Source organism: Neofelis nebulosa, chromosome X (genome assembly GCF_028018385.1).
Source record: "Neofelis nebulosa isolate mNeoNeb1 chromosome X, mNeoNeb1.pri, whole genome shotgun sequence".
NCBI lineage: Eukaryota > Metazoa > Chordata > Mammalia > Carnivora > Felidae > Neofelis > Neofelis nebulosa.
The window spans coordinates 26,675,767-26,700,546 of NC_080800.1; the positions used below are offsets into that span (position 1 = coordinate 26,675,767).

General features: G+C 45.1%; 1 protein-coding gene across 1 annotated transcript in view; it reads right to left on the reverse strand.

Annotated features, from left to right (window-relative positions):
• TAB3 (TGF-beta activated kinase 1 (MAP3K7) binding protein 3) overlaps positions 1-9,730 on the reverse strand; it is a 91,955-nt gene extending 82,225 nt beyond the window's left edge. Inside the window, exon 1 of the mRNA XM_058714179.1 lies at positions 9,605-9,730. The gene's annotated coding sequence lies outside the window, so the exon portion shown is untranslated. The remainder of the gene's footprint in view (positions 1-9,604) is intronic.
• Between the last annotated feature and the right edge of the window lie 15,050 nt (positions 9,731-24,780).

The window sequence follows — 24,780 nt, forward strand, 5'->3', positions numbered from 1 at the left end:
TGAAGTTCACTGCTTCAGGGCAAAGAAATCAAATAACTAACAAGAACTTAAAAAGCAGGTATCAGGCGCCTGGGTGGCGCAGTCGGTTAAGCGTCCGACTTCAGCCAGGTCACGATCTCGCGGTCCGTGAGTTCGAGCCCCGCGTCGGGCTCTGGGCTGATGGCTCGGAGCCTGGAGCCTGTTTCCGATTCTGTGTCTCCCTCTCTCTCTGCCCCTCCCCCGTTCATGCTCTGTCTCTCTCTGTCCCAAAAATAAATAAAAAACGTTGAAAAAAAAAAAAAATAAAAAAAAAAAATAAAAAGCAGGTATCAGACAACATGCTAACTAGCAAAAAGTATTCACAGAGGTGCCAAACCAGCTAGGAACTCTCAAACTTACAGTAAAATTGGTTTGATACTACTCAAATCCAAAAAGATAAATTGATTTATATCTAGACTTAGTGAGTAGTATTGGTTCATACAGATCTAAGACAAGCCACTTGATATTATTATTAAGTAAGAAGGTCTTTCAAATGTTAGAAATCAACTAACAGACTCACACCTATAGTCAAATCTCCTAATTTTATAAATGAAGAAAACAAACTCCTTTGAGTCAGGCGATTTGTCCAAGGTCATAAGCAGCTCTCCCTAAGTAAAAACAAAGTTATTTAATTAAGTTCATCACTCTCCCAATTTCTTTAAGTTCTAGAGGATTGCCACCCAGCAAGAGAATTTGTTTACTGGCAGTGCTCCTCAATAAGGCTATATTCAATTTAAACATTTTCAGCCAAGTGTTACCAACTCAAAATTAATTTCTGTGCCATCCAAGACTTATAGCCAAAAGCTATTTCTGGAGCAGAAAAGATAAGACTTTCTAAAAGTAAAGTTCACGATGTGCAACCAACCGATAACTTTCTGTTTACACTAAATAACTCTGTGTGGCATGCGTCGTCACTTACAATGACAATGGCACCTATAGCATAAAGTGTCCCTGAAAAAGACCAAAAGAACCAATAATGATCATAACCTGAAATCAGTACACAGTGGAAAAAAAAAAAAAGTGCTAAATCTGTGACAATACATTTTTGTACTAACTTAATATTTTCTTATTAAATCAGTTTTAAAAAATTAACTTCTACAATTCATTCCAGTTAACTTCTATATCCAATATGAAGAAAGTATGCTTTCTATGTAACTTTAACATTTTTAAATTTTTTTTATTTTACAGAGAGAGAGAGAGAACATGAGCAGGGAGGGGCAGAGAAATAGAGAAAGAAAAAGAGAAAGAGAGAGAGAGAATTTCAACCAGGATCCTGACATGGGGTTCGATCCTACCACCTTGGGATGATGAGCCAAATTCAAGAGTTGGACGCTGAACCGAATGAACCACCGAGGCACCCCAACTTTAGCAGCTGGAAAAGAATGGCTTGTCATTGTGAAACTAACTCCATCAAAAGTGTACGCATACAACAACCCATTTAGTCCTGTAAAAACATATTTTTAAATTCTATACATGCTTTGGTCTCCACTCTATCTCCATAGCATTCTTTCCACTATCATAGGACTCTCTCTTTTTATTTCAAACTATAAAGTTCAGCACCAAGATGTATCCCTACACTTGCAATCCCCAGGGAAACGCCTGGCCTTCTGAAGATCTGCAGAAAACTTAATACACAACATGGTTTTAGGGCCACAGACACTTGTTCACTAAAGAAATGGGAGGTCTTAATGATATAAATACAAACATTAAAAGTGACTTAACAGGGGTGCCTGGGTGGCTCCGTTGGTTAAGCGGCCGACTTCGGCTCAGGTCATGATCTGGCGGTTTGTGAGTCTCAGCCCCACTTTGGGCTCTGTGCTGACAGCTCGGGGCCTGGAGCCTGCTTCGGATTCTGTGTCTCCTTCTCTCTCCTCCCCTCCCTAACTTGTGCTCTGTCTCTCTATGTCTCTCGAAAAATAAATAAATGTTAAAAAAAAAAAAAAAAAAAAAGGAAAGAAAAAGGAAAAAAAAATCACTTAACAATTGGGGAGCCTGGGTGGCTCAGTCGGTTGAGCTTCCGGCTTCAGCTCAGGTCGTGATCTCGCAGTTCGTGGGTTCTCTCTCTCAAAAATAAACATTAAAAAAAAAAAAATTTTCTAATGACTTAACAACTAATGCAACATGGTATCCTGGATTGGATCCTGGCACAGAAGAAGGACATTACTGGAAAAGCTAATGAAATCAAATAAAATTGCAGTTTAGTTGATAGAAATGTACCAATGTTAATGTCTTTAGTTTTGACAAATATACCATGGTTCCGTATACCTGGGTGAAAGGTATATGGAAACTCTGTACCGTCTTTGCAACTTTTCCATAAATCTAAAGTTATTTCAAAATAAAAAGCTTACTGAAAAAGAAAATTTTGACAGCAAAAACTACTAAAAGTTGAGAAATTTCACATCAATTCTAAAACAATCAAAATATCCAGTCAGTATCTTCACAAGGCCTAAACAGGTGAGATGGGCACATTTATGAAAAAAGACTTTTTAAAAAAGTGTTACCTATGTTTCCAATATTACTAAATAAAGCCTGGAAAAGCTTCAAAGAAAAAAAAGATGCTTACATTAGGCAGGTATGAAAATGAAAAGCTATGAAACCATTTCTCAGTGGAAAAGGGGAACAATACTATTTAAGTATAGAAGACTGAGGCAGTGGACAGCCAAGCAGAGAGGGGTATTTTAGAGGCTGTAACACAGTAACACTTAATAATAAATATACGTGTAACATTACTTGTGCACTGGCCTATGGGCTAGCTGGTATTTTCAGTGCTTTATATATATTACCACGCCGAACCCTCCCAAGAACCTATAAGGTAGGCAGTACAGTACTAATAAGTACAATCTACAGAGGAGAGAAGTTCTGTAAGTGAAGGAACAGAGGTTTGAGGGCAACCACTATACTAAACAGCCTTTTGAAGACCCACACCAGGAAAAAAGTTCAGCCTTCTAGAGACTAGGTCCCACTACTCACCCCGTCCTCTGCATCCACTAGAGAAGCAAGCTCTCTGCCCACGACTAGGGAGTCCTTGCTAGGATCCTGAAGGAATGTGACTCCCCCATCCCATCTTAAAGATTGTATTCATAATCTAACAGTACCTCCTGCACTCAATGCAGACTCTTGTTGAGACACTGTTCTACAAAGAAGTTAGTTTGTATACCACTATCAGTCTTCAAATTCAGATATGTGAGACTGGCCTGGGAATCTGAAGGCCTTACATGACATTATTTCTGGACCATTTAGAAACTGAGGCTCCCTCCACACAGAATTTGGCCTTATAGATGCCGAGATAAATAAATGAATTTTAATAAAAGACACTGCAGTTACTCACACAATCCAGTTTTGCTCATATATCAAGGCGGCACAGTTTCTTATACTTAACATAATAGGAATGGTGTTACTGAAAGAAATTAGCTCAACATTTTAGGCATTTCCTACACTACAGCCAATTTTGGATGTATCCAGCAGTTAATATGCTGCTCTCCCTGCCCCCCTCCATCAGCTTTGCGCTAAAAAGGACTACCCAGGGGCGCCTGGGTGGCTCAGTTGGTTGAGCATCCGACTCTTGACTTCAGCTCAAGTCTCATGTGACCCCAGGGACAGGGGATCCAGCGCTGCGTCAGGCTGCACACTGAGCATGTAGCCTGCTTAAGATTCTCTCTCTCTCTGCCTCTGCCCTTCTCCCATACTCACGCGCTCTCTCTCCCACTAAAAGAAACAAATAAGGGGCGCCTGGGTGGCTCAGTCTGTTGGGGGTCCGGCCTTGGCTCAGGTCATGATGTCATGGTCTGTGAGTTCGAGCCCCGCATCGGGCTCCGTGCTGACAGCTCCGAGCCCGGAGCCCGCTTCCGATTCTGTCTCCCTCTCTCTCTGCCCCTCCCCTGCTCACACTGTCTCTCTCTCTCAAAAATAAATGAACATCAAAAAAATTTTTTTTAACTTTATAAAATAAATAATTTTTAAAAATTACTACCAAATACACAAATGTTTTCTTTCTCTCTCTCTCCCTCTCCCTCACTCACACACACAGACACACACATCTAGCACAGAAGGGGTCTCATCTCAGAAGTTAGTAATAGCAGTAGCGACAATGATGATGACTGTGTACTACGAAAAACTGACTCTTCTTGAGTCTTTACCATTGCTAGTTATGTTGTAAATATGCACGATACATCCTCTGTCTGGCTCATTTCATCCTCACAAAAACCCTGTGAGGTAAATATTACACTACCCCAATTTCAAAAATGAGGAAACAGGTCAGTGATTAAGCAACTTGCCTAAGATCACAGAGCTAGTGTCAAAAGTAAGATTTGAACATTCGAGCATTTTACCCCAGAGATGTTTTTAACCACTGCGCTCTGGGTATAATTAAATAATTTGGCAAACTCTGAAATAAAGGGTGCTTACTCCATTTTGAAAAAAAAAAAAAAAAAGAGAGAGAAAGAGACCTATCTTGCCTTTCAGTAGAAATACATCTTTCAACCAAGCCAAGACTGAACACATTTATACAGAACAAATTTAAAATGTATTCCGCTTTGCTTTTAACACTTCGAAATCCCTCACTTGTCCGAACACTGCAAACAGTGGTAACGGCATGTAATTCCAACAACAGACTAATAAAACTTTATTTATTTATTTTTTTTTTTTAATTTTTTTTTTTTCAACGTTTATTTTATTTTTTGGGACAGAGAGAGACAGAGCATGAACGGGGGAGGGACAGAGAGAGAGGGAGACACAGAATCGGAAACAGGCTCCAGGCTCTGAGCCATCAGCCCAGAGCCTGACGCGGGGCTCGAACTCACAGACCGTGAGATCGTGACCTGGCTGAAGTCGGACGCTTAACCGACTGCGCCACCCAGGCGCCCCATAAAACTTTATTTTAAAACGTTCAGGTAAAACAAACACAGTCCCGGTTTACCATTAAGTAAACGGGTCTAAAATAACTGCTACAGTTCAAATACCCTTGAAAAGTTTCAAAACAGCAACAAGAGATAGTGGGAACAAGATACGGCTTTTATGACAAAGCAAAACTCTGTTCTTTCCACAACACTGTAACATTTGCTTTGAGAACAAATATTAACCTGGGATAGACTGAACCACTATATTTCAAAACATGTGCCTGAATTCAAAACTGCTTCACTGACCATCTAAAAAGGCTATCTGTTTATCTCCCAGAAGAGCCACCTGATCCGCACAACACATCTAATTGTGGACAGCGAAAAGGTGTGCTCCATACCAGCCCACTGAGTAATTAACAAAAAGCACGCAACCCCCAACAACCTCTGGAGCACACACGGATTTCCTAAATCATCTACTTGAATCTCAGAACTTGACTTCCCAGCAAACAAAGGTCTTTGTGGCAGGATTCCAAACCAGTCCACAAAAACTGAAACACCCATAAGGTTACCGAAGTATAATAAAATACCAAACCTGCACGGGCAACGCTTCTCTGGGAAAACTCATTTTGCAATCGGCTTTAGAATAAAACCAACTACTCCTGCCCCACTCAGCCCTCCGGTAGCAACCAATTCTTCACCCCCCGCCCCAGGACCACAGGCCCAGGCTTCCACGATCAAGGCAGAGCAGGAGAAAAGGCAGGGAAGATGGCAGTTGGCAGTGCACGAGGCTTCCGAGTTAGGACAAAAAGGCAGAGCTGCGGCGGGAGGAGATCCTGGGATACGGAAGGGAGGACCTACTTGGGAGAGCAGGATGAAGGGCGGGATGGCAGCAGAAAGGGGCAAGAGAAAAGTGTGAGGGTCAGGGTGGGTGACAGAAGAGGACAAGAGAGCAGGGCCCACTCCTGGAGCAGATGAGCTTTCACAAACTTTCCTTCTTCGTGCTTAAGAGAGGGAAGGAAAAGAAAAAGAGAAACGGTGGCAAAGATCTTGACACTGCCCCTCTCACTCTGGCTACTCTCACTCTCCTTTTCAATAAAGGATGGAGGAGGTTCGGTAAGGGGTCTTGTCCAGGTCCTCTTGATCCCATAGAGCACAGGGATTCGGAGAAGGGGAGTGGACCTAGAGGAGTTTTGTTTTCCTCCTTGTCAGCATCCACTCTGCCAACGACTTCAGGGACAATTAGAACCAAGGGGGCTAAGGGCTCCCAGGTACCAGCAGGAACAACTAGTAGTAAAAAGAGAGGAAGGAACCTAGGGAAATTTGGCACAGGAAGTGGGATGGTGGAGGAGGGCCAAATAAGTCAATAGAATTGCCAACGAATTAAACTATAATCACCGTTCTCAAATATTTAGGATTAATTCATTTTGACAGTTTCCAGTATTTCATCAGGTCCATTTCACTTTTAAATAAACAAGTATTTGTGGCCATAGTAATAGATTGAGGTTTATTATGTGGACGATATGAAAATATACTTCGAAATACATATGAGATAATTTCCTGGTGCTTTTTTTTTTGTACAGTGGCAATATAAATCATTTCAGAAAAGGCTTTTTTGTTTCCTGAGTGAGCATTCAGTTACTTGATCATTTGTCAACTTTTTCACCCCAATAGCCCAAATATCATGAGTAATTACCTTCACAAATAAGGAAGGATAGTTAACTCTTTCTTGGGAGTATAACTATAATGAAAAACTTGCTCATTCAGACCAAACACTGCCTGGCAGGACTGAAAGTTATTATTTCAAGCAAAGCTCCAAACCCATACACACAGATGCATCCTGAGGAGCACAGGACTTCAGACTCTCCCACCAGCCTCTAATGCCCACGTTTCCATCAGACAAGGCTACTTAACCGCAGGTCCCCCCTAAACAAGTTACTTCTTAAAGGACGGCCCCGTAAATCCCAACTCCATAACCACATTCCCACGACTCCCAACCAGGGATAATTAATTCAAGAGGTAAACCTAAGGAAATGACCTGCTGGAGGATGAGTGCCAGACACTTAGCATCCTCCTTCCCCCGTGTTATTTTAGCTGCTCCCCTTCCACTTGAAATCTCTCCTGAGCAGAGATAATGGCCAGGAGGCAAACTCAGCAGCACATCAAAGATGCAAGAACAGAGACCATCAGAGGACAAAAATGACCATCGGCCATGCACTGGATGTTCCTGCTGTTTCACCGACATCTCAGATACTGCTTGGGAACCGGGAAGATTTTTCACCCCCTAACCCCACAGAAGACCATACTGGATCCCAGAAGAGCTGCCATATTTTCTGCGAAGGACAAAGTGGATCCAAAACCTCTGGACTGGGGCGCCTGGGTGGCTCAGGCGGTTGAGCGTCCGACTTCGGCTCAGGTCATGATCTCACGGTCCGTGAGTTTGAGCCCGGCGTCGGGCTCTGTGCTGACAGCTCAGAGCCTGGAGCCTGCTTCGGATTCTGTGTCTCCCTCCCTCTCTGACCCTCCCCCGTTCATGCTCTGTCTCTCTCTGTCTCAAAAATAAACATTAAAAAAAAAATTTTTTTTAAAACAAACAAAAAAAACCCACAAAACCTCTGGACTAAATTAAAGAGAAGAAAAACAGCGCCTGTTATCAGATACTCCACTTGTTGGAGAAGGTAGGTGGGTGGGTGCATGTGTGTATATACCTCCAAGCTATGATAAAGCAAATTCAAACCCCTAGAAATAGTTGGTATTTTATTTTAGTAATGTAATTTGCAAAACTATGCAGGACCAGAATAAATGAAATATTTGATCTTTGAAGTATCCTGGCATGCTGAAACTAGAGGCAAAGTTACTGAAAACATCTGAATTTCACATAGGTCACTACCGGCTACTGGGAATCCTTACTAATCAGCAGACTTCTGTTAAAATGTTACCTCTGGCTAGAAAATGAACACGTCTGAAAAGAAGGGGAAAAAAACCCCAAAAACCTTGAGATTATCTTCAACCAAGAGCACTGAAATCTTTCAAGATTACCGACAGAACTGAAAGGTTTCTTTGTAGCAAAAATTTCCATTTCATGAAATTTTTATCACTTAGCACACACACTTAGCAGGGTATGGTAGAAAAAGCCCACATTCTAAAATCAGACACACATGAATGTGGGCTCTAGGTCTGCAATTTTCCAGCTATATAACCTCCTGAGGAAAATTACTGAAGAATACGAGAGGTTAGTGTGGTTATGTGTACAACAGGCATAACGTTACCTGCACAGGAGAGCTATAGGTAACCCACCAAACCCAGTGCCTGAATATACACAATACCAGCTTCCTTAGCTCCAACACACGCTGCACAGAATATGCCAATGAAAAATATACGTAACTGAGAAGGCTGTGTCAAATCAACATGTGAAAGAAAATTCACAGTGACAGAACATAGATTATTATGTTCTGTCCAATATAAAGATGAAACTCATATATTTAATATTTATCTTCACAGAAGTCTTTTCCTTTGATTAAGCCAGTGGTAAGCAAATGGGGCCAGGGGACTAAAGTTGAAAAACTTCCTATGTGACACTGCTTGAAAATGTGTACGTGGATTTGCATGCATTCTTCACATCATCACAAAATTTACCATGGGTGACGATGCCTTTAATAATACTGTTAAAAGCTAACCTCTCATCTCAAAAGCCTTTTCTTGATTGACACGTTTGTTTCTTCTTACAAACGTTCTGGTGTACGATTGCAAAACGTTTAGAAGGCAAAGAAAAAAATCCCTTTATTCTTCTAAAATGAAAAAGTGAGGAGAAGAAGCTAACTTTGTCAAATTGTTCTTCGTTCTCATTCATTCTTGTTCTTTCACAAACCAGAACTAAATAGATCGCATGCCAAAATTATTGTCGGATTGACAAACGTCACTGAAGAACACATGGAACTGACAACCCGTCTGGACCAAAGGTGACAAGTATTCTTAAGCAATTTCAATAAATTAAATTTCCGTAAAGACAAAAATGCTTTTTATCAACACTATGAACTTTTGACTTTATATGCAGCCTACTTGATAACCCACCTTATCCCTCATCCCAACGCCCCAAATCCTGTTTCTTACGCCCTTTTTAATGAGCTGGCACACAGGACTAAACTACACAACTCCAACCGGGAATAACTAATCTGTTGTCGGACCTCAGAGGACTGTTTGTGCGATCTTTGTTTTTTAAAACAAAACAAAACAAAACAAAACAAAAAACGGACACCAGGTTTTCGCCTTACTCCACACCTGCCACCAATTGCAACCCCCCGTTTAGAACAATTACTATTACTACTAACCTTCCCCCACATCTCTCGAGAGCCTCAAAGAGACTCAACCTTGATGCTGATTAGTCCTCATCGGCAAACGCCTTGCTGGGGCTTGAAGCCCGTCCACCGACGTTCACTCTCCGCAATGTCCAGGGTGCGGCGAGGAAGGACATCATCCCCTCTGCTTGGGGGGCGAAGGCCAAGCAAGGCCCCCGGCCACTCCCTCTCTCCTCGGCCTCCCAGGGCGTCTGGGGCGGGCGCGCCAGGCCCTGCGCAGACCTCCAGCAGCCCCGCAATTCCCGGTGTCCGCCGCAACCCCAGGCCGAGCCGAGCCCCCGGGACGCCCGCATTCGAGCGCACACCTAGCGCCCGGGCGCTGGGTCACCGAGACGACCCAGGGGCCACCCCCGACGCCCCGACTGGGACAGGTGCCGGGCCCTTCTTGGGGACACTCACCCGGCAGCCGCTGCTCCCTGTCTGCTGCTGCCGCTGCCTCGCCTTCTCGCCCGCCGCCTGCTCCCGCGGGGGGGTCCGGGCTGGCGCCGCCTCCCCGCCCGACCCCCCTCGGGTGCGCGCCGTGCGGGGCCCGGTCTGGTGAGAGCCGCCGCCGCCGCCGCCGCTGCCGCCGCCGCCCCCTTTCCTTCCCTCCCTCCTCCCTCCGTGCGTCCCTCCCACCGAGGCCCGCCTCGTATTTCCTGGATCCGGCCTCAGCGAGAGCTTGGCAAGCGAACCGCCGGCTTCAGGACTCTCGTCGGGTGCCGTCGCTCGCCAGACACAAAGATGGCGCCGCCGGGGACTGCCGAAGGCGATCTCGCGAGACTTCTCCTACAGCGACTGGAGAGCGGGGGCCCACAGGAAAGGTGGTCAATTAGGGCAGCCTCAGCTGCCCTCAGAGCAAACGCTCCTCCAAAGCGAAAATGGGCGGTACCGGTTACAGCGGAAGTTATTGCGGCTGCGCGGAACGGGGAGTGACGCATGCTCAGAACGGCTCCTGAAGTAAGCCCCAGTTCTCCGTGTTTTACCTGTTTCCTCCCAGAGGCAAGGGGCGGAGAAAGGGTGGGCGGAGGAACCAGAAATGAAACCCGGGAAAGGGTTGGGCAGGACTGATTGGGAAGTGGGAGGTGTCCCTTAAGACCGGGTCCTCCCTCCAGAGCCTGCACGGCCAATTTGGCGTCTCCAGGAGTCCCAACCCTTTCCTTCTCCCTTCTCTCCCAGTCACCAAGTATTCTTTGGAAAGTCTCAGCTGCCCTTTCATCCTGTTGTCCGATTCCCGTTGTGGTGGTTTTTTTTTTTTTTCTTTTTTCTTTTTCTTGTTTTATTTGAGAGCTCGCTGTGTGCTCGGAGCAGCGTTCGCTGCTGGAAGCCACAGCCCTCCAGTTTCTCACATTACCAAATAACTTTCTCTTTCATTTTGGCGCTACGTGAACCTTCCAAATGGCATACACTTAACTGCTTCCGTTCCTGTTTTATTTTTTCTCTCTCATTCATTTATTCGTTGATTCAAACGTATGTTCAGAGTTTCCTGCGTGCCAGGGACTGAAGACACGGAGACGTGCTCTGACCTCAGGGAGCTATTGGCCTGGGATAGCGATGGATGAGAAAAAAACAATGATGACAGTTCAGCACAGTGAATTCTGTAACAAAAATAGGTACCGAGAGGAGTGACAGGTCCTGGGAGCAGGGTATCATGACATGCATCAAAAGAGAAAATTCTTTGAGGGCAGTCTTATAGGCGTGGGATTTAGTCCATTGAATCAGGGTAATGTCAGGGAACAAGCCACCCGATTATTTTAACAGAATTTAATATAAAAAAGTGATAATTAGGTAACTGAAAATGCAAGAGGAGAGCTTAATACACGACGGAGATGGCCACTGTGCCACAGTGGCCTAACAGCCACTCTGCTGAGAGCCAGGGGGACCAACCAAGGGGAGACGTTGGGATTATTACAATTTAAATGTTTAGAGAAGGGGCTGCGTGGAGCTGAAATTCAGACCACTGAGGAGAGAAGCGCACCTACCGGTGCTGGTGTCTCTGATGGGGGCTCAAGATGCTGTGTCTGCCCTTGTGGGGAAAACTGCAAACTGGATCCAACCGCTGCTATGGGAAGGAACTGCCGGTGTCCTAAGAATCCCAATCTCCCTCTGACCTGGGTCTGAGAAAGACACTAGAGTGGAGCTGCACTTGACCCACAGCCAGCAGCAGAGCAACTCTGGTGTTGAGAGTCATTTTAGAAGCTGGATGTGGCCCAAAAGGGAGCCGTTCGCTCCTGTCTCCCTCCCCACGTAGTGGGCACCCTGGTGTTCAAACACGGATAGAAAACTTGCTTTGAGTTCAGGGTTTCGTACCAAACAAAGCTGCCCCTGGGAGCCCGCTCACAAAGCCATGAGTGAGAAATAAATGTGCAGTGTGGTATGCCGCTGAGACTTTTGCTTATTACATGGCAGAAACAGAGTACTAACAGCAGCTCTGTTCCGCAGAGTGAGCGGAAGTTTCTTTTCTTCTTCTTCTTCTTCTTCTTCTTCTTCTTCTTCTTCTTCTTTTTTTTGTCTTCTTGCTCCACCGTCCCTATAGTGCTGACCTAGCATGTTTGGTCCAGAGTGGCTCAGCACCACATCACATTCCAGTCATCAGGAAGGGGAAGATCTACCCATTTCCTTGAAGGGTACAACCCAGAAGTTGGTAACATCATTTATGGTCACAGCCTGTCAGCCCGAACTTATTCACATTAATGTATTTCCCCGCAAGGGAGACCGAGAAATGTGTTCTTATTTTAAGCAGTCTTATACCTAAGCTACAAATGCCATGCCTCTAGAAAAAAGGTTGGTGGGTTGCTGGCGGGAAGGGGGAGGGGGGACAGTGGGGAACCAGCAGCCCCATAAAATAGTCAAATCTCAGAACTTGATCTAAAGTTATGTCTTGTCCTCTCTCCCAGTTGGGTTCTGCCCCCAGGGAGGGGCTTAAAGTCAAAGAAGCGAGTATAATCCTCTTTCTGTTCCTTGGGCTTCTACTTCTCCTTCCCCAGTTTTCTAACTAGGAGTTTCTTCTCCTCCAAGCATGAAGATGGAGGGAAGGGAGACAGCCAATTTCCTGCTTGGCAGGTTACAGTCACAAGATGCTTTTGTCCTCTCCGGACACAGCAGATGGCCAAATTGACTCTATCTCTTGATTGCTTTTGGTTCTTCTTAGGCTCCCACTGGGAAGATTTGATAGTACATCCTAGGGCCCATATGGCGTTCTTCCCTCTGTCAGGCCTCTCTCTCCTCAATCCCTGGTCTCCTACTTTTTGATGTTGCTAAAAGTCCTCTCTTGGTTGTCCGTGTCTTCGGTGTGGCCGGCACCCAAATGCTGGCTCTCTTAGGAGGTGAGTGTGATTCTTCAGCACCCTCCTCACGGCCTAGTTCTTTGATATAAACTCCCTTTATGGGATACCCACGACATCTTACTGCCAGGATCCCCTCACCCCTCAGCAGGGCCTTTGGCAGGGCAGAAGCAGGAGGCTCAAGCTTTTTTGCATTCTGGGACCATCACGTGATCCAAAGGAAACGTGCATATCCTTGCCACGCTAAGTAACAGCCAGGCCGCCCTGTCACTGCTGCACCCGCAAGCTTCCTGTCTTTAGAACCCTTCTGGCGCAAGGCAGGCAGCAGTGTCTGTGGTGACTCTGGTGTCTAAACTCCAAGGACATGCGGCCAGCTCTCGCTGAAAGTCTCCGCCTCTCCCCTAAATTTCTCAAATAGCTACAGTTCAATCAAGCAGCCGCAGCGTGACACATGTTTAAGACCCTCCTGACTCAGCTCTTCCGAGAGGCCCCCCTCCCTTTGGCTTTGCCTTCTCCAGGAGAAGAGAAAATCTACAGTAATTCCTGAGAGGTGAGAACTACCGAAAATCTTCCTTCGAGACTTCTCTTATGTCAGCTGGAGGAAGTGTTTGGGTTATAGTTCTAGACCCGGGTTTGCTGCCTCTTGGTGAGCCTCTAGGGAGGAACCTAGAGCTCTCATTACCATAGGACAGAGCTTAGCAGGTATTTTCTTCAGCTGTGTCAGATAGCTCTATGTACCGTTGCAGATATTTTTGGCCTCATTTGTGTTAATAATCTATCGCCACATAACACACCTTTCCAAAAAACATAATAGTCTAAACTAATAACCATTTGATTTGCACATTATGCAGTAGGTCAGCAATTCAAGGATTGGTTCTTTTTTTTTTTTTTTTGGTAATCTCTGCACCCAACGTAGGGCTTGAACTTCCATAGTGTAATGGTGAGCACTCTGGACCCTGAACTTACAACTCCAAGATCAAGAGTCGCTCACTCCACCGTCTGAGCCGGGCAGGCGCCCCAGCAGTCAGCAATTTAGACTGGCCGCAGCTGGGCTGCTCTTCGTCTGGTCTCACCCAGGGTAACTCACGGTGACAAGAGCCTCTCACCAACTTGCCCAACTCCACAGGGTACAGTCTAGAAGCTAAAAGGTTGCTTGTGCCCGCTCTGGCAGCACATGTACTAAGAGCTAAAAAGGGAGTTGGGCCTGCGATGGGCCATTTCGTCAAACCGTCTGCCTCTGAGTGGTGAAGTATATGATGAGACCACGGATTCTCACGGTCGGGCGCAGCTCCTTTGCGGTAACGCGGTCCGTCGGTTTTTTTTTTTGTTTTTTTTTTTTTAAATTTTTTTTTTTCAACGTTTATTTTATTTTTTGGGACAGAGAGAGACAGAGCATGAACGGGGGAGGGACAGAGAGAGAGGGAGACACAGAATCGGAAACAGGCTCCAGGCTCTGAGCCATCAGCCCAGAGCCTGACGCAGGGCTCGAACTCACGGACCGTGAGATCGTGACCTGGCTGAAGTCGGATGCTTAACCGACTGCGCCACCCAGGCGCCCCAACGGTCCGTCGGTTTTAAGCAACACTGCATGGGATACCATGTCAATGGATGACCATTTCATAGACTCTTCAACGGTAGCACTGCTGGGGGAACTGCGGATGGGAAAGGCAAACCCATAACTGGAGTGTGAATCCGTCCTGAAGAGAATGAATTCCTGCCCCGTAGTCACACACACCCCACGTGGAATCGATCCAAAGTAATTATTTGCCCAAGTGGCCGTCTGGTCTCCTTGAGAATGGTGCCATGCTGTGCCTCAGTGGTGGTTTCTGCAGGTGGGGGGTTGGGCCGGTAGCAGCTAAATGAGCCTTAGTGAGAGGGAGTCCTTGTTGGACCTGAAAGGTGAGCCTGGGTTCCATCGGCAAGATCCCTTCTCATAGAGCAAGCCTATGACGAACCTTGTTGGTGATGGACTGTTTGGACAGCTTGGTGCCAGGCAATCTGGATTTGGGGTACCTGCTGTTCATAGGAATTCTCCGGGACCTTAAGGTCAATGGGATGTCACAGTCCTCCTGTGAGAGGAAGAGGTCCCTTGGGAAGCTAAGCTTGAGTGCAGCCTATCTCTCTGGGAGAAGGGCAGATCTCTGGTTCCAGTTAGCTTTTTGCCCGCAAACCAGCATCATAATTTGTCAGAATCACGTTCAGACAAGTGTGCTCTTTGTACGAAAATATTCTATCGAGATTATGTTAATTTTCACTCCTGGGTGGACCCCCTGATTGGTTTTTGCCTTGCGATTTGGTGATTCTCAATGGGAAAGAGGTTGCTCGTAACCTAAATGGCTCCCTGTGTTCTACCTCCTATTTTGTTTCCCGCCTAAACTTCACCTAGCACTTGTCCTGTACTGGCCAGTACCATAAATAATGAGTGTGCCGAAGCGCCTCCTGACCTTGCTGGAAGAAGTAAAGGCAACCGATTCTAACTGCTCCTGTCAGAACCGCAAGGAACAATAGAATTCAGCCTCTTAGGCCAAGACATTTGAAGAGGAAAAATGAAATTAGGAATTAAATGCAAAGGAGCGAGAAGGAAAAGTTACCAGTTGCCCAGCCCCAGCACCTTTTCCCCCCTGGTTCCAGGGCAGGACATGCTCATTGTCTCATGTTTCAGCATTCTCTGACTTGGGAGTTGTGATCTGGTGATCACAACTGGAACATGACTCATCTATACTCACTAGAACTCTTTTTAGAACAGGCCAGACAAATAGGATTGGTCTCAGGCCACCTCCTGAACTGCATGGACAGAATACACCGATCTCTGCAATGCCAGCTGTTGACCAGGATCAACCCTTTCCCATCCATCCCTTTGCTTGCTAGTCCCCATTCCTAACCACCTATGCCCCCATCCGATGGCCAAGTCCCTGCTGGCTCATCTCTACCAAGGCTGTCATCCCAGGAGTGGAAACCTACTTCTCTTAATGTAGCTTAATTCAAATAGGCTCAACGTCTTTTTCTTGTTTAAAGTCAAAGGTTAATTAAAACTAGGAATAGGGACCTGGATGGCTCGGTTGGTTAGGCGTCTGACCCTTCATTTCAGCCCAGGTCACGATCTCATAGTTGGTGGTTTGGAGCCCCACGTCGGACTCTGTGCTGACAGCACAAAACCCGTTAGGGATTCTCTCTCTCTCTCTCTCTCTCTCTCTCTCTCTCTCTCTCTCTCTGCCCCTCCCCTGCACTCACGCTCAACCTCGCTCTCTCTCTCAAAAATAAATGAAGAAACATTTAAAAGGACATTTAAAAACAATAAAGTGAGAAAAAAAAGATTCCCTCTCTGTCTGCCTCCCCTCAAAAAAATAATGACACTAGGAATAAAAACATTTAAGGGTATGGTTCTTTTGACCAGTACAAAGTAAGCTCTAATTCCTTTTCCAAAAGAGTCCATTTCAAATAGAAAGTACACTTGGTATTTACTTCTAAATAAATTCACCGTGACTCTCAATCTATCTTTCCTTAATGCTAGATAATCTCCACAATGCTCTGAGAGAATCCTAATGCACAGGCTGACAGTTGCCCACCTTGCTTCACTCTCAAGTTGAGGGAATCACAGATTTCTTTTAAAAATCTCTGTGGGGGTGCCTGGCTGGCTCAGTCAGTAGAGCATGCAACTCTTGATCTCTGGGGTTGTGAGTTCCAGCTCTGTGTTGGCCATAGAGATGACTTAAAAAAAGAAAAAAAAAGTAGCTTAAAATAAGTAATAAGGGGCGCCTGGGTGGCTCATTCGGTGGAGCATCTGACTTTGGTTCAACTCACGATCTCACGGTTTGTGAGTTCAAGCCCCAGGTCAGGCCCTGTGCTGACAGCTCAGAGCCTGGAACCTGCTTAAGATTCTGAGCCTCCTCTCTCTCTCTCTCTCTCTCTCTCTCTCTCTGTCCCACCCCTACTCGTTCTCTCTCTCTCTCTCTCTCTCTCTCTCTCAAAAATAAACATTAAGAAAAAAAGTAAAAAATGAAATAAAATAAAATAAGTAAGTAAATAAATAAAAATCTCTTCTCTAACGAGCCAGCAAGGTAGATTTGCACAGTTACAGTGGGTGACAGATAACAGTGGTAGGAGAAGACAGGAGCGTTAAATACCATTTTTGGCCACGCAGGCAGAAGAGAATGAGTGAGGAGGTAAATTAGGAAAAGTGCATATAGAGTGACCTAAGATCATAGCAATGGTAGACAGTGTTTATAGTGGACACTGTAGTGCTCCACTGAGATCCCCTCTTCAGAGCCATGCGCCTATCCCCAAGTCTCTGGGGCTGTGACATCCGTGTAGCTCACCGGGAATTGCCTTTGCTTCAGGGATCTGCGGCGCAAAAGTTACGCGCTTTCCCGGTGGGTGGCCCACGGGCCAATGACTGGCTGATGTAGAAATGCAAAGGCCTGGCAACCTTTCATTCATTTGGGACAACTCTGAAAGACCATTCCAGCTTCAGAGCTCCAAGTGAGGTAGGCTGAGGTCTGGGTTGCATCGTCGTCGCGGATCTGTGTCTCCCCCTGTCCCCTTTTGTTTTGCCTTCCTCACTGGTGTATTTTCTAAGAGAGTTTCTCACTAAACCTCCCGCCCTCAGGTATTCATCTCAAGACCTCTCTCGAGAGAAGCCAATCTACGCCGTCGGTACAGTAAACCCATGTGTATTTGACTGAGTTGGTTTTATTGTCAAGCACTTGCAAACCCTTCTAATAATTGTCCCAGATTTCCCGTGGTGAGGGATGGAAGAGACTACTCCCTTTTATTAGTGCGTGTGCCTCTAATGAAGTTCCTCCACCTCCAGCTCGAAGGGTCATCATATGATTCACTTCTGACCAACCAGAGCCTCATAATCCTTTGGCCACCACCTTTCGGGGGTGGCACATGACTTAGGCAGAGCAACCCTGATGCCGCTGTGAGGCTTTTGCTGAGGCATCTGGGGAAGACTTTCCTACTTCTTCTAGAGGCTGGAAGGTGGGGAGCTACAACACCCATCTCATGACTACGGACGGAACTCCTGTCCGGAACTACGGAAGGGTAACAACCCAAAAGAAGTGACTTGAGAGGTGAAGAGAGAGACAGAAAGGAAGTAGGTCTGGGGGATATAATTTGAACTCTTGTATCACACAGTACTTAAAACCAGCCCTATCCCCTATACCATTCAGTTAGACGGATCAATACGTTTTCCTTTCTGCGTGAGCCCGCTGAAGATCAACTTTCCGTTGCTTGCAAGCAAAAGATTCTAAACCGATAGACCACGAAAGAACGAGCATAAGAAATGAATGGGTGGAACACACAAGACCATCGTTGAGATGGGGAAGGCCAGTTGACTGAAAATACTTATATTCTGTGTTAATAAAATGAATTCTATCTTTTCTGAGTATTTTTGGGTCTCGACATATAAGTGCTCAAGACTAAGTGCTCCATGAGCATCTGTTAAATTACAAGTAACTCTACAAAAGGAAGCAAACCTGGAGAACTCAAGCGACACAGTGACTTTGGGCAGAGGCAAGATTTAAACCCCTCCTCACCAAAAAAGTTGATGATTTCTGGATTAATATACTTTATAAAATATCGTACCTGAGAATCTTCCTTGCTTTTGGGAAGACTAGAGCCAACCCCTCAATACATATAAAAAATGGCTTCTGTTTTAGTCACTGTTTTCCCCAGATGGTCTTGAGGTCTTTCTGAAGCACAGAATTGCCTTTTCATAGTAAACATGTGGAGGGGAGGAATCATTTTATTCTAACCTTCAAGATTCTTCTAACTGGCCTAAGAATACACGAGACAGATTAACGGGAGAAAAAAAAAATGTTTAATGATGTGTATGTACATCGAGGACGAATAATAAAATTGAGACCTAAAAAGAATGAACAAGGCAGGCAGTTTTTAATACATTTTTTTAAAAAGTTTTATTTATTTAAGTAATCTTGCACCTCACGTGGGGCTCAAACACAGGACCCTGAGATCAAGAGTCACATGCTCTTCAGACTGAGCCAGCCAGGTGGCCCCAGTTTTATGCTTTTTAAACAAGAAAACAGTAACTTTGTGAGAAATTGACAGGACAAAGAAAACTTAGGTTTGTGAGGTTCAATTCGTAAGGAATTCTAAACAGATTTTGGGCTGGGGTAGAATATGAGTAAAAGTAACACAGTTCCTGGGATGCCCCGGTGGCTCAGTCGGTTGAGCATCTGACTTTGGCTCAGGTCATGATCTCCTGGTCTGTGAGTTCGAGCCCCACATCAGTCTCTGTGATGACAGCTCAGAGCCTGGAGCCCACTTTGGATTCTGTGTCTCCCTCTCTCTCTGTTCCTCCCCTGCTCGTGCTCTGTCTCTTTCTGTCTCAAAAATAAATAAACATTAAAAAAAAAATTTTTTTTTTTTTGAAAAAGTAAGAGAGTTCCTTTAGACAGCCTTCTTGGCTGTGAATTCCCTATCTCTGGTGATAAGGTTGTCTCTTTACCTCCTGGTACAGGGAGGGTTCCTTTCTCATGGGAAATTTATTTTCTGCTTTCTGGCAGCAAAGGTCAGGGTGTTCTTCCTGCACTGGTTGTTTCTTTTTATTTATTTATTTATTTATTTTTAATTTAATTTTTAATTTTTAATTTTAATTTTAATTTTTTTTTAACGTTTATTTATTTTTGAGACAGAGAGAGACAGAGCATGAACGGGGGAGGGGCAGAGAGAGAGGCAGACACAGAATCGGAAGCAGGCTCCAGGCTCTGAGCCATCAGCCCAGAGCCCGACGCGGGGCTCGGACTCATGGACCGCGAGATGGTGACCTGAGTTGAAGTCGGACGCTTAACCGACTGAACCACGCAGGCGCCCCTTAATTTTATTTTTAATTTTTTAAAATTTACATCCAAATTAGTTAGCATATAGTGCAACAATGATTTCAGGAGTAGATTCCTTAGTGCCCCTGACCCATTTAGCCCATCCCCCCCCACACCCCCTCCAGGAACCCTCCGTTTGTTCTCCATATTTATGAGTCGCTTCTGTTGTGTCCCCCTCCCTCTTTTTATATTATTTGTGTTTCCCTTCCCTTGTGTTCATCTGTTTTGTCTCTTAAAGTCCTCATATGAGTGAAGTCATAGGATTGTTGTCTTTCTCTGACTGACTCATTTCACTTAGCATAATCCCCTCCAGTTCCATCCACGTGGTTGCAAATGGCAAGATTTCATTCTTTTTCATTGCCGAGTAATACTCCATTGTGTATATATACCACATCTTCTTTACCTATTCGTCCATCGATGGACATTTGGGCTCTTTCCATACTTTGGCTCTTGTTGATAGTGCTGCTATAAACATGGGGGTGCACGTGTCCCTTCGAAACAGCACACGTGTATCCCATGGATAAATGCCTAGTAGTGTAATTGCTGGGTCACAGGGTAGTTCTATTTTTAGTTTTTTGAGGAACCTCCATACTGTTTTCCAGAGTGGGTGCACCAGCTTGCATTCCCATGCACTGGTTGCTTCTTAAGTAACTTCAATTCATAATTTTTTTTTTCCAAATATTTCAAAGTAATCTGTGCACCCAATGTGGTCCTCAAACTCAGGACCCTGAGATCAAGAGTCACATGCTCTACCAACTGAGCCAACCAGGCACCCTGACTTTAATTCAAAATAATCAATATGCCAGAGTAGCACATTTTGGGCCAGACTGCCCTTGGTAGCACAGATGGGGAAGTACAAAGAAAATTGAAAATGAAAATTGAGGTTAAGAGAATTGCCTAAGGTAATAGGTAACTGGACCAGTCAATATGGGACTTGGATCCTTTCCTTCCCAAATGCAATAAGCTCTCTGCCAGGAACACCAGAAACAGCAAGTGTCATTTGCTCACATCTTAAGAATTTATTCATTGTTCCACAAATATTTATCAAGCCAGATTCTGAGGCTACAGAGATGGATAAGACAAAGTCCTTGGCTTCAAGGTCTATTGGAGAAAAATGTTACAGAAACAAATGAGCATAATAGAATGAAACAAATGAAGCTATAATTTATACATATGATGTTCCTTTTAACTATGGTTAAAAGGAAGTGTTTGGCATAGTGGGGAGTGGGAAAAGTTGTGGGAAAGAGACGATTGTCTGGGGAGAGTGTTCCCAAGGAGGTCTTGTGTAAACTCATCATGAAAATGAATAAACAGGGCACCTGGGTGGATCAGTTGGTTAAGCGCCCGACTCTGGATGTTGGCTCAGTCATGATCTCACGGTTCCTGGGTTCGAGCCCCGCAGTTGGGCTCTGTGCTGATAGCGCAGAGCCTGCTTGGGATCCTCTCTCCCTCTCTCTCTGCTTCTCCCCCACTTACACTTTCTCAAAATAAATAAACTTTAAGAAATGTAATGATTAAATATATGTTCAGTTATCATAAGTGAAATAATAAATACTCAAAATTAAAGCTTATTATTATTTCAATTTTACCAGGGAAAAATTATGTATAGTCTCTAAAACTTCTCTTTTTGGTATCCTGTTTATTCTCAAATCTCATCCTCCCAATCAGAGAGTAGTGACATCACAGGAATTCTTTTTAAACTTCTGATTCTATAATTTTCTGACCCATTGTCATGAGTCTAGAGATGTGGGGGGTAACAGCTAGGAGATGATAAATGAGGGTGCATGTGACTAGATCCTCCTTATATTTTGATTTATAATAAGAAATGCATATTTGGTCTTGGTCCCCATTCCTGGCATAAAGATCTAAAACCCTTGGAATTCCTAAGTGATAAGAGCTATAAAAGTGCCTTTTGTTATTCATAACAAGCTCCTTTCAACCACACCTGAGTCTGTGTATAAAGGTAACTTTTGGAAAACCCCTAAGGATAGGAGCTCGTTGCCAAGGGAACCGACCTCGTGATTAAAGGGTACTTTCAACCCCACCCCCGAAACTCTGGGGAGGAGAGAGGGGCTGGAGGTTGAATTAATCATCAATGGCCAAAGTTGGGGGTTTTTTTTTTGGTTTTTTTTTTTTTTTTTTAGAGAGAGAATGAACGCAAGTGAGAGAGGGGCAAAGGGAGAGAGAGGGAGAGAGAAAGAACTGGGGCTCCCCTGAAGCGGGGCTTGTGCTACACCCAAAGTGGGGCTTGAACTCACAAACTGTGAGATCATGCCCTGAGCCGAAGACAGATGCTTAACCAACTGAGCCACCCAGGTGCCTCCGGTGACCAATAATGTCATCAATCATGTCTATTTAATGAACCCTCCCCCAAACCCCAAAAGACAGGCTTAGAGAACCTCCAGGTTGGCGAATCTGTGGAGGTGCCCCATGAGTTGCCTTCCAGAGAGGGCATAGAAGCTCCACCCATGCCTCTTCCCCACACCCAGGTTTGGGGTGCCGAGGGGGTGCGGCCAGCCCCTCCCCACACCCAGGGGGACATTCCAGGAGAAGCTCCAACTGGTCTTCAAGGATGGTGGACTGTGGTGTTGAGGGGGGAGCGCCCCCCCCCCCGGGGCTCCTCAGCTCTAAAATGGGGGTGACAATAACCAGGTGACGAGTGAGCTCTTTCCTTTTTCAGCAGAAATGTACTGAACACCCAGGTTGGGTGGGAGCCTGTGCGGGACGCTGGACACAGAGGACCCTACACAGCTCTGCCGTCTGGCTGTTCCTGAGTTATAGCCTTTTATAACAACCTGGTAATCCAGTAAGTAAACTGTTTTCCTAAATTCTGTGAGTGACTCTAGCAAATTAATTGAACTGGAGACGGGAGTCATAGGAACCTCTGACCTATAGCTGGTTGGTCAGAAGCGCAGATGACAACTTGGACCTGTGATTGGTGTCTAAAGGCAGGAAGGGTAGTCCTAGGGGACAGAACTCATAACCTATGTACTCCGATGGCGCTTCCAGGCAGATAGTGTCGTTGATTAGAATTTAGTCATCTGGGGGCCCCTGGGTGGCTCACCCGGTTGAGCGTCCAACTTCGGCTCAGGTGAGGATCTCACGGTTCCTGAGTTCGAGCCCCGCGTCGGGCTCTGTGCTGACAGCTCGGAGCCTGGGGCCTGCTTCAGATTCTGTGTCTTCTTCTCTCTGCCCCTCCCCTGCTCACACTCTCTCTCCCTCTCTCCAAGAAAGAAAGAAAGAAAGAAAGAAAGAAAGAAAGAAAGAAAGAAAGAAAGAAAGTCACATTAAAAAATTAAAAAAAAAAAAAAAAACAACTTAATCACATGATTACATCCAACTCCATATGCCCAGGAAACAGTTTAGAATGGATTGTGATGGACAGCTAGCAGACCGTACCCCAATAGTGTATGTAAAACGTTTTTGTAAATTTTGCTTATTATGTTAAACATTTTCCATTTTTCTTCATAGCCTTCATTATCGTCGTAGATTAGTTTATTGTTCAAACGTACTTGTTGCCCCTGTCCTCTGGGTCTTTTTCTACGGAGCCAGTTCCTGGCGGGCCTCCATGTAGGAGCAGTATCTGCCTTGCTGTATTTTTTTAAATATTTATTTATTTTCAAGGGAAAGAGAGGGCGGGGAGGGACAGAGAGAGACAGGGAGACGGAGAATCTGAAGCAGGCTTGGAGCTCTCAGCAAGAAGCCCAACGTGGGGCGGGGCTCGAACCCATGAACCGTGAGATCGTGACCTGAGCTGAAGTGGGGTGTCCCTGCCTCGTTGATATTAAGCTTCGTCATTATGACTTGCTTTGGAGAGTGGGATTTGAGCAGAAATGCTATGTTCCACATTTGAGCTTACGCTTTAAGAGCTTTTCTTTTCTTTTCTTTTCTTTTTTTAACATTTATTTATTTTTGAGACAGAGAGAGAGCATGAACGGGGGAGGGTCAGAGAGAGAGGGAGACACAGAATCCGAAACAGGCTCCAGGCTCCGAGCCGTCAGCCCAGAGCCCGACGCGGGGCTCGAACCCACGAACCGTGAGATCATGACCCGAGCCGAAGTCGGACACTCAACCGACTGAGCCACCCAGGCGCCCCTGGGCTACATTTTTAAGGGCAGAAAACTGGGTCAACATGTATGATCGGTCATCAAGATTGCTCTTATTCCCGAAAGGTGTGTGTTGTCTGTATATAAGGTTAGGTTCCGGCAAAACCCCACAAGGACCACTCTAGTACTTTTGACAGAAGGAAAATAAAATAGGCAAGTGACTTTACAAGTAACGGAGAAGCTGAAAAGTCAATGGTAAATGAGCTCAAAGATCGGCAGCAGCAGAAAGGTGCAGCCAGCCCCGAGGGCTGGATGGCCACGTGGATGGGGTAGTATTGCCAAAGCTCAGAAACCAGGGCCAGCGGAAGGGAGCTAGAACCACAGCTAGGTATGTCCGGTCAGAACTGTCCAATAGTAGCTTGAACCTTCAAGGGAGGTTTGGTCTAGCAGGGCTGGGCTCATGGAAGAAATGCTCCAAGCAGCAGAGACAGGGAGAAAAGTACTTTGAACTCTTGGTTCTCACTCTCCAGTCCTCTGCAGATGTTGTCCACCGGGCAAAATGACCCAGAAGTCAGAGAATAAAGGAGTCGGGGAACTTTGGTTTCCTATGATACAGAACAGAGCACGAGCAGGGCGGTAGGGTTGTTATTGTAAATGTTCTTTCGGCATGGAGACAATATAGTTTAGTGGTTGAGGTGCTGACTCTAATGTCAGACATGCCTGGCTTGGAAATCCTGCTCTAAGCATTTCCTAATTATGTGACCTTGGGTGAGTTGCTTAAACTCTTCAAGTGTGAGTTCTTCATCTATAAAATGTCGTGAAAATTAAATGATCTAACACACGTAGCACAGTACCTAGCATGAAAGAAGTCCTCAATAAACCCTAGCTAATACAAGTACTAGGTACAACATGAAATCTGTAGATTAGTTGAATTTTCATTCGTTTGATGTCTGTATAGGATAAACGTTTTCTACGTGACTTTCCTTTCCCGTGTGTATTTCCTCAAGACTCAGTTGACTGTTCCTTCTCCTAACTACGGGGTTTAGGTGTCTTTCTTATAAATTCGCGTGACTTCTCAGAAAACTTTTTTTTTGAATGACTTCTTAACATGGTATAGCTGGGAATTGTTTGTCACATGTGACACTTCATGTTGCTTGAAGCTACAAAAGTTGTCCTTCGTACACAAAGCTGAAAAAGACTCCCTTCTGGGTTTCTAGAGCTGGATTATGATATATTAGCGTATTAGTATATTAGCATATTAGTAATTTGATAAGTTTGACTATGTATAACAGAGAAGTAACATCTCTTCTGTACAAGTCTAGGCCAGGGCGGTACGTTATAGTATCAGAAAACCAGATTCCTTCTATCTTGTTCTGCCATCTATAAAGTACTGCCACCGTCTCCTGACCCCAGATGGCTCTGTACCG